Below are 8580 nucleotides of genomic sequence, written 5' to 3' on the forward strand. Positions count from 1 at the left end.
TCTATCATGCCTTAGCACTACTTAACATACATTTTCACTCCCTTAGCACATCCATAACTTTCTAACACTCCCTATTACACAATCTTATCCATTAATTTCCATGTAATTAAAACTAGTCCTCCCTTGTGTTTCCTTGACACTCCCTAGCATGCATTCATGCCACAACCCAGCACCTAGCACATATTGGCATGCCTTAGCACTGGGCATATCTTGGCATGCCTAACATACCTTGGAACTTTCTAGCATGTGTTATCACTTCTTGACATTCCTTGCACACCTTGGCACTCCCTAGTTGTCATGCCCTCATAGGTAACCTTACTTTCTTTGCGACTGGGGAACCCAACCAAGTCATTGACAAAATAGTGTTGTCCCTATACCAGAGTCTCCCTTTGTCTAAAAATGCTTTGTCCATTCCCTTGTCACAATATTAGGCTTACCTGTTGCAAGTTCTATTATGAAATTATCCTAATACACTTGATCCTTGGGACACCTATAATTCATTGACACTCCTTGGAAGACACTCTTATTTGTTCGTGTCCATGCACTTTCACCTAGTTCTCCCTTGTGTTGCCCTAACACTCCCCAACACTCCTCGACATTCATTGAAATTTTCTAGCATGTGTTAGCATGCCATTTCATTCCACGACATTCCCTGGAACTCCTTAGCTATCATGCCCTCGTTGCAACACTTATTTTTTTTAAGACTTGGGAACCAACCAAGTCCTACCTTGACTAAAAACATCTTGACCAAGTTATAGTTACTAAAACTATACTATGCTTTGTTCACCTAAGAATGGCCTATAACTCCTCTTATGCCACTCATGTCTAATCTTAACTCTTCTCGCTTAACAAGCTACCAAGGCAAGGCTTATGTCCAACCATGGCCATAAAACAACTAACAAACATGGTTTACCTCTTGACATGCCATAACACCTGGCGCGTCTAACAATCCCTTGGCACTATGTGGCATGTGTTTGCATCCCCTGCATTCCTTGACATGTCTTGGAACTCTTTCATGCCTTGGCACTGACTAGCATATAACTTTGTCACTCCCTCCTTAGCACACTTGGAACTCACTAACGCTCCCTATAACACACTCTTATTCATTCATTTCCATGCATTTTGAACTAGTTATCCTTTCTGTTTTTGTCACACTCCCTAACACTTATTGGCACACATTGGCACACCTTGTCACTTGGCACATCTTGGCATGTCACCCTAACACTCTAGGATTCCTTGCCACTACCTAACATACCTTGTCACTCCCTCCTTGGCACACCTAGAATTCACAGGCACTCCTTGTCACACACATTTATTCATTCATTTCCATGCTTTTGAAACTAGTGCTCCCTTATGTTTTCCCGGTACTCCATAACACTCCCTGACATGCATTGGCACACCCTAGCACCTGGCACATCTTGTCATGTTTCCCTAGCCTCTAACATGCCTTAACGCTACCTAGCATATCGTATCACTCCCTCCTTAGAACACATGTAACTCACTGAAACTTCCTACCACGAACTCTTAATAATTTGTTTGCATGCATTATTTTCACCTATTTATCCCTTGTGTTTCCCTAACACTCATTAACACTTCCTAGCACATGCTTTTGATCGACAAAACACTATCTATAAGGAAAATCGACCTCCATTTGTGGAGAAGAAAATTTGCTTAAGTGAGTATGCAATAAGAAGTGTGAAGATAACCAACGAAGAGAAGGAAACACAGAGTGAAGATTTTGGTGTTGTTTATGTGTCTGTTTTAGGGCTAATGCCTCCACACATGAGAAGGAAGGAAGAACTATCTATTGCAGAAAAGGTTGAAGGTCTTGCTATTTTCCTTGAAGTCGAATCAAGGAAGAAGATAAGCAAGGTTACAAGCCGAATTATAATAATAGGTCATATCATCCAAGCAAAGAAGATCAAGATTCAAAAGGTTGGTCAACCACATGTGCTAGGGTTTTTGCAGGAGGGTCAAGAACTACAAATATGGTCCAAGGAACTAAAATTTGAAGGATAGACAAGTTATTGAAGGAAGAGTCTTGATCATCATTGACTCCGAGAAAGAGAAGGAAGTTGAATCAAGGAGGCTTGTGATTTGGTCTTGGAGAGGTCATTGAGTCAAGGGTCTTGGTCATCGTCTTGGTATTCATCAATTTAAGTCTCTATAAGAAGAAGAATTCATTTTGGTTTTCCTCTCATGTTGGAGAGATTTTTGTTGGAAATAATACTGAGAGGGGGGGGGGGGGTGAATCAGTATTATCACATTAATAAAACTTTTTCATTTTCATAATCAGATTCATATATGCTACTTCCACAACTCCTTATGATTAAGTTAATTAATCTTCAATGAGTGCATTAGAACTTTATCAACCATATTATCAGTTAAAAAATGCAGTAACATAGAATAGATCATCACACATAAGGCACACACATGAACACCATGATATAAGGTGGAAACCCAATGCGGGAGAAAACCACCTGCTGCAAGTCATCTCAATCTTCTTCTTAATAAGAAAATCCGTTTACAATATTTTGTACTGGTGCAGTCTTATACCAACACAGGAGCTACAACCCCCTTTGCTCTTGTACTAGCCGATCCATTTACTAGTACGCAGGCTGCTACCTGCTACAATGCTCCAAAGATCTCCCTTAGCTTTTGTACTAGCTTAGATACTAGTACGTAGGCGCTGGCCTACAATCTTCTCTCCTCCAGGTACCACGTTTCATCAATTTTCAGACTGGATACACTGAAGCACAACACATAATCTGAAAGGCCACATTTCATCCAATTTTCATACTGAACCCAACAACAACTTTGAAGCTCATAATCAAACAACCTTCTGAATCACCCAATCATCAGATCCATACATATACAATGATATTATGAGAGTTATCAACCAGATCTAGTACATCAGATCTCATGAAGATAAGTCATTTTAAACTGATCCATTCATCCAACAAAACTGAAGTTAATCATAATCATTCACTCAATTACTGCTGTTATCTGAACATAATATCAGAACCAAACATCACTTCAACAACCCAGATCATAAGAATGATAAGCAGAGATTTTAAGAGAAGTAAGCAGCTTCACCCATGTACTGCCTGCTTACAGTAAGCACCCTGCTCAACTGCTCGCCTGCTTACGTACACACCCTGCTCAGCTGCTCGCCTGCTTACGTACGCACCCTGCTCAACTGCTCGCCTGCTTACATACGCACTGTATCCATTGAACTGCCTGTGGACCTCCGCACCTGCAACCCTTCTTGTTGGCATTATGATTCAAGTGTTGTCCTTGATGGCAACTCACTCAGAGGTTGGTACAGATGCTCAGAAGTTGGTACAGGTGATGGCAACTTACTCAGAAGACAGATCCTAGTACAGCTTGCCAAGGAAGTTCATACACGCAGGTTTGTTAAGCCCAAGTCGCGTGTACACGCAGGTTGGCTTCAGAAAAAGCGCGTGTATGTGGAAAAGTACCTTTGGTCCATGGCGGTTAGTCCTTGGAAGTTGTGCCTATGGTTTCGGACCATTGTGTCTCGACGGGCGTGTCGATCCCTAGTTTTGAAGTTGATGGTATTGTGTTTCTATGGTTTTGGCTCTTGGTATTGAACAAGGCCTAAGGCTATATAAGGAGAAGATCACTAGGCAAAGAGTATGTGTGTGGGTGTCTGACGCAGTGAGAGGATCTGGTTATCTGTTCGGGATGCTTGACAAGGGTCGGATCTGACAGCAAAGGCAGAAGTAATCATTTCTAGATCTGCACGCGGGTTGCCTTTGGAGAAAGCGCGTATACACGCGGTTTTGGTACAGTGAAGTAGCGTATGCATGATAAGGGTTGATATTTCAGGTTGTTGCTAATTCTGGTGGTTGTTGCAGAGTTCTAGATTCTGGTTTGGGTTCTGTGTTCTTGATGACAGGGTTTCAGTGATTCGGTATTGGGTTGTTTAATGAATTATGATGCAAGTATAAGTTGATGATTGTATTGCGGTAATGTTTGCTTTGTACTCTTGGATCCAGTCTGAAAATTGATGAAACGTGGTCCCTGAAGGTTGTAGGGTCAGCACCTACATACTAGTAAATGGATCAGCTAGTACAAGAGCTGAGGGGGTTGTAGCTCCCTTCCAGAAGTAGTTGGAAAACGAAAGAGAGGGTTGTAGCCCTCTGCAGGTTGTAGCCTGCATACTGGTAAAGGACTGCACCAGTATATTGTAAAAGAAGTTTCTCATTAAAGAAGAAAGAGACGAATTGCAGCAGGTGGTTTTCACCCACATTGGGTTTCCACCTTATATCATGGTGTTCATGTGTGTGGCTCTTGTGTGATGTTCTGTTCTGTTATACTGCACCTGTTTACTGTTAAATTGCTTAATAATGTTCTGATGCATTTACTGAAGATAAGATTAACTGAATCATAAGATATCTGCATATACGCTAGTTTCTTTAGACACAGTCGCGTGTACACGCGGATTCACTTAACTGAAGTCGCGTATATGTTTTTGAGTATGAAATTGAAAAGGTTTTATTGATCTGATAATACTGATTCACCCCCCCTCTCAGTATTATTTCCAACAATTGGTATCAGAGCAGGTCCTTCAGAGGAAGCTTGATCGCTTGAAGGAAAAGATCCATCAAAATGGCTAATCCAGAAAGAGAGGCACACATCAGGCCACCGGTCTTTGACGGGAACAATTTTACTCACTGGAAGATAAGAACCACTGCATATCTACAGTCTCTTGGAGCAGAAGCTTGGGGACTCGTAGAAGGAGGATACAAATTCCCATCAGCAACTCCTACAGATCCAGCAGAGAAAAAGCAATATGAGCTCAATGCCAAAGTAGTTAATGTCCTATTGAGTACTTTGACTCAATCAGAATTTATGAAGATCATGCATCTCAAATCAGCTAAGGAAATATGGGACAAAATCGTTACAAGCTACGAAGGAGATGATCAGGTAAAAATAGCGAAGCTTCAAACTCTCAGAATCCGGTATGAAACTCTTAAGATGCGAAGTAATGAAAGCGTAGCTAATTATTTCCTGCGTATGGATGAGATTGTGAATTGTATGAGGGATCTGGGTGAAGAATTTGAGGAAGTTGTCTTAGTTCAAAAGGTTTTGAGATCTCTGTCTACTAAATTTGATTCTAAAGTATCTGCCATAGAAGAAAAGGAGAATGTGCGGAAAATTACCATGTCACAGCTTCACGGGATCTTAACTGCTTTTGAAATGCGACAAGAGGTACCACCAGAGGCCGCATTCGAAGTGTCAGAGGAAGAAGATGAGGTAAATTTTGTCAAGAATCTTGAACGGGGAACTGGACGGTTCAAAGATAAGCTACCTTTCAAATGTTTTCTATGTGGTAGAGTTGGTCACTATGCTGCTAGATGTCCTCATAACAAAGAAAGGATATATGAAGAAGATGGTAGAAGCTATTATTCCCATATTAAAAGTTCATTAAATGATAGTGAAGATATTAGAAGTCTCATGGCGCACAAGAAGAAGAATGCTTCATCCAATAATAGCGAGGATATTAAAAGTCTCATGGCACATGAAGAGATGAATGCAGAAACTGAAGAAGCTGCCAAGTTAAAAGAACTATTGGAAACAGAAACCAGGGTAAGGGAGAGATTGCAGGATATAGCAAAAGATCAGAGCACAACTATTCAGAGACTTGAATCAAAGATCCTCTCTCTAAAAGAAGATCTTGAAGATCAAGAACATGAAGTGATCAAACTAAAGCGACAAGTGGAAGAAGGGAGAAAAGTTGAAGAAGACCTAAGGAAGCAGTATCTGAAAAAGGAAGAACAACATCAGGCTGAGGTAAATATCTTGAAAGGTAAACTAGAAGAAAAGGATAAGCTCTTACGATTTCAAGATAGTTCTAAAGTCTTGGATGATATTCTTAATAGTCAAAGATCTCCTGCTATCAAGACTGGTCTTGGTTTTCATGAATATGGTGAAGGTGAATCTAGTTCACAAGGTGAGGCAAGAAACTCTAATGAGAAATCTGAAATGCTCAAGGAACAACCAAGGAAAGAAATTCCTCAAGGAAGATCCTTTACTCCTAACTATGGACGTGATAGACGATTATTTCCTCCGCTGAATAATGTTGAATGTTATGTATGTCATAATCTTGGACATGTTGCAGCCAGATGCAGAAGTAGAATGGTTCAAGAAAGATCATCGCATTCCAGGCATTTCAGAGGGTATTGCTTTGCCTGCAATGCATATGGACACAAAGCAATTGATTGTGATAGAAGGAACATGAAAAATATAAGGTGTTATACATGCAACAACTATGGGCATAAAGCAAGGGAATGCAGGAGCAGATTTCAAAATTCAAGACAAGGGGACCATACATCATCACAGTTGCAGGAATTGAAGAAGACAGAGACAGAAAGGTGTGGGATAACTCAGTCAACTGACATAACAGACACAGGGGAATCTGAAAGTGATGAAATTCAGTATTCCATCCTGCATACGCTGATATAATGAAGACAAGTCGCGTATATACGCGAGTTACAGGCTGCAAAGTCGCGTATATGGAGAAGGGGCAGCAGAACAGACCCAGGTTCAGTCATGGTTGGCTCAGGCTCAGGGGGAGCAGAACAGACTCAGGAAATGGTTCAGACATGGTTGGCTCACACTCAGGGGGAGAATATTCTTCAAATAATGCATTGTTGGCATTATGGTTAGAAGTTGTTGATAAAGTCTATGAAGCTAAATGATACATCTTACTATGGTATTGCAGGCTGATGCTTATGGTACAGATCATGATGCTGTTGGTGGCTTTCATAAGTCTTGGTCTAGATATTTCGTCTCTATGTCATGTATCTCTTGTGATATCTCTTTTTATGGTGTCAAGGTCATGTAACGGCCTATGTTGGTTTCCCCACTATGCCTGGGATGAATGATGAATGTATGTTGAGTCTTTTGGTGATAGGAAGGTCTTCTATGATGTATAAGTCCTTGTTCTTCTTGAAGAACATCTTTTGCAGATCTTGCCTACAGTCAAGGGGAGCATGAACAGCACAATTCAGCAAGAGCAGGATGGATAGATTGGTACACTTTGGCATACACAAAGGGGGAGCACAGTTGGAGATTTCAGCAAGTACTCAGGGGGAGTATGGACAGCAGAAGGTATACTAAAGAAGAGAATATCTTGGTCCGCCCTTTGCCCTTGATGTCAAAGGGGGAGAGTGACCTGGTGTGGTGGTTGCCATCAAGTCCAAAGGGGGAGATTGTTGGCATTATGATTCAAGTGTTGTCCTTGATGGCAACTCACTCAGAGGTTGGTACAGATGCTCAGAAGTTGGTACAGGTGATGGCAACTTACTCAGAAGACAGATCCTAGTACAGCTTGCCAAGGAAGTTCATACACGCAGGTTTGTTAAGCCCAAGTCGCGTGTACACACAGGTTGGCTTTAGAAAAAGCGCGTGTATGTGGAAAAGTACCTTTGGTCCATGGCGGTTAGTCCTTGGAAGTTGTGCCTATGGTTTCGGACCATTGTGTCTCGACGGGCGTGTCGATCCCTAGTTTTGAAGTTGATGGTAATGTGTTTCTATGGTTTTGGCTCTTGGTATTGAACAAGGCCTAAGGCTATATAAGGAGAAGATCACTAGGCAAAGAGTATGTGTGTGGGTGTCTGACGCAGTGAGAGGATCTGGTTATCTGTTCGGGATGCTTGACAAGGGTCGGATCTGACAGCAAAGGCAGAAGTAATCATTTCTAGATCTGCACGCGGGTTGCCTTTGGAGAAAGCGCGTATACACGCGGTTTTGGTACAGTGAAGTAGCGTATGCATGATAAGGGTTGATATTTCAGGTTGTTGCTGATTCTGGTGGTTGTTGCAGAGTTCTAGATTCTGGTTTGGGTTCTGTGTTCTTGATGACAGGGTTTCAGTGATTCGGTATTGGGTTGTTTAATGAATTATGATGCAAGTATAAGTTGATGATTGTATTGCGGTAATGTTTGCTTTGTACTCTTGGATCCAGTCTGAAAATTGATGAAACGTGGTCCCTGAAGGTTGTAGGGTCAGCACCTACGTACTAGTAAATGGATCAGCTAGTACAAGAGCTGAGGGGGTTGTAGCTCCCTTCCAGAAGTAGTTGGAAAACGAAAGAGAGGGTTGTAGCCCTCTGCAGGTTGTAGCCTGCATACTGGTAAAGGAATGCACCAGTATATTGTAAAAGAAGTTTCTCATTAAAGAAGAAAGAGACGAATTGCAGCAGGTGGTTTTCACCCACATTGGGTTTCCACCTTATATCATGGTGTTCATGTGTGTGGCTCTTGTGTGATGTTCTGTTCTGTTATACTGCACCTGTTTACTGTTAAATTGCTTAATAATGTTCTGATGCATTTACTGAAGATAAGATTAACTGAATCATAAGATATCTGCATATACGCTAGTTTCTTTAGACACAGTCGCGTGTACACGCGGATTCACTTAACTGAAGTCGCGTATATGTTTCTGAGTATGAAATTGAAAAGGTTTTATTGATCTGATAATACTGATTCACCCCCCCTCTCAGTATTATTTCCAACACTTCTGTGCCTGCGTACCGGCGCACCTGAAACGC

This window comes from Pinus tabuliformis, chromosome J (genome assembly GCF_031772625.1).
Source record: "Pinus tabuliformis cultivar Carrire ecotype Pingquan chromosome J, CPIR1, whole genome shotgun sequence".
NCBI lineage: Eukaryota > Viridiplantae > Streptophyta > Pinopsida > Pinales > Pinaceae > Pinus > Pinus tabuliformis.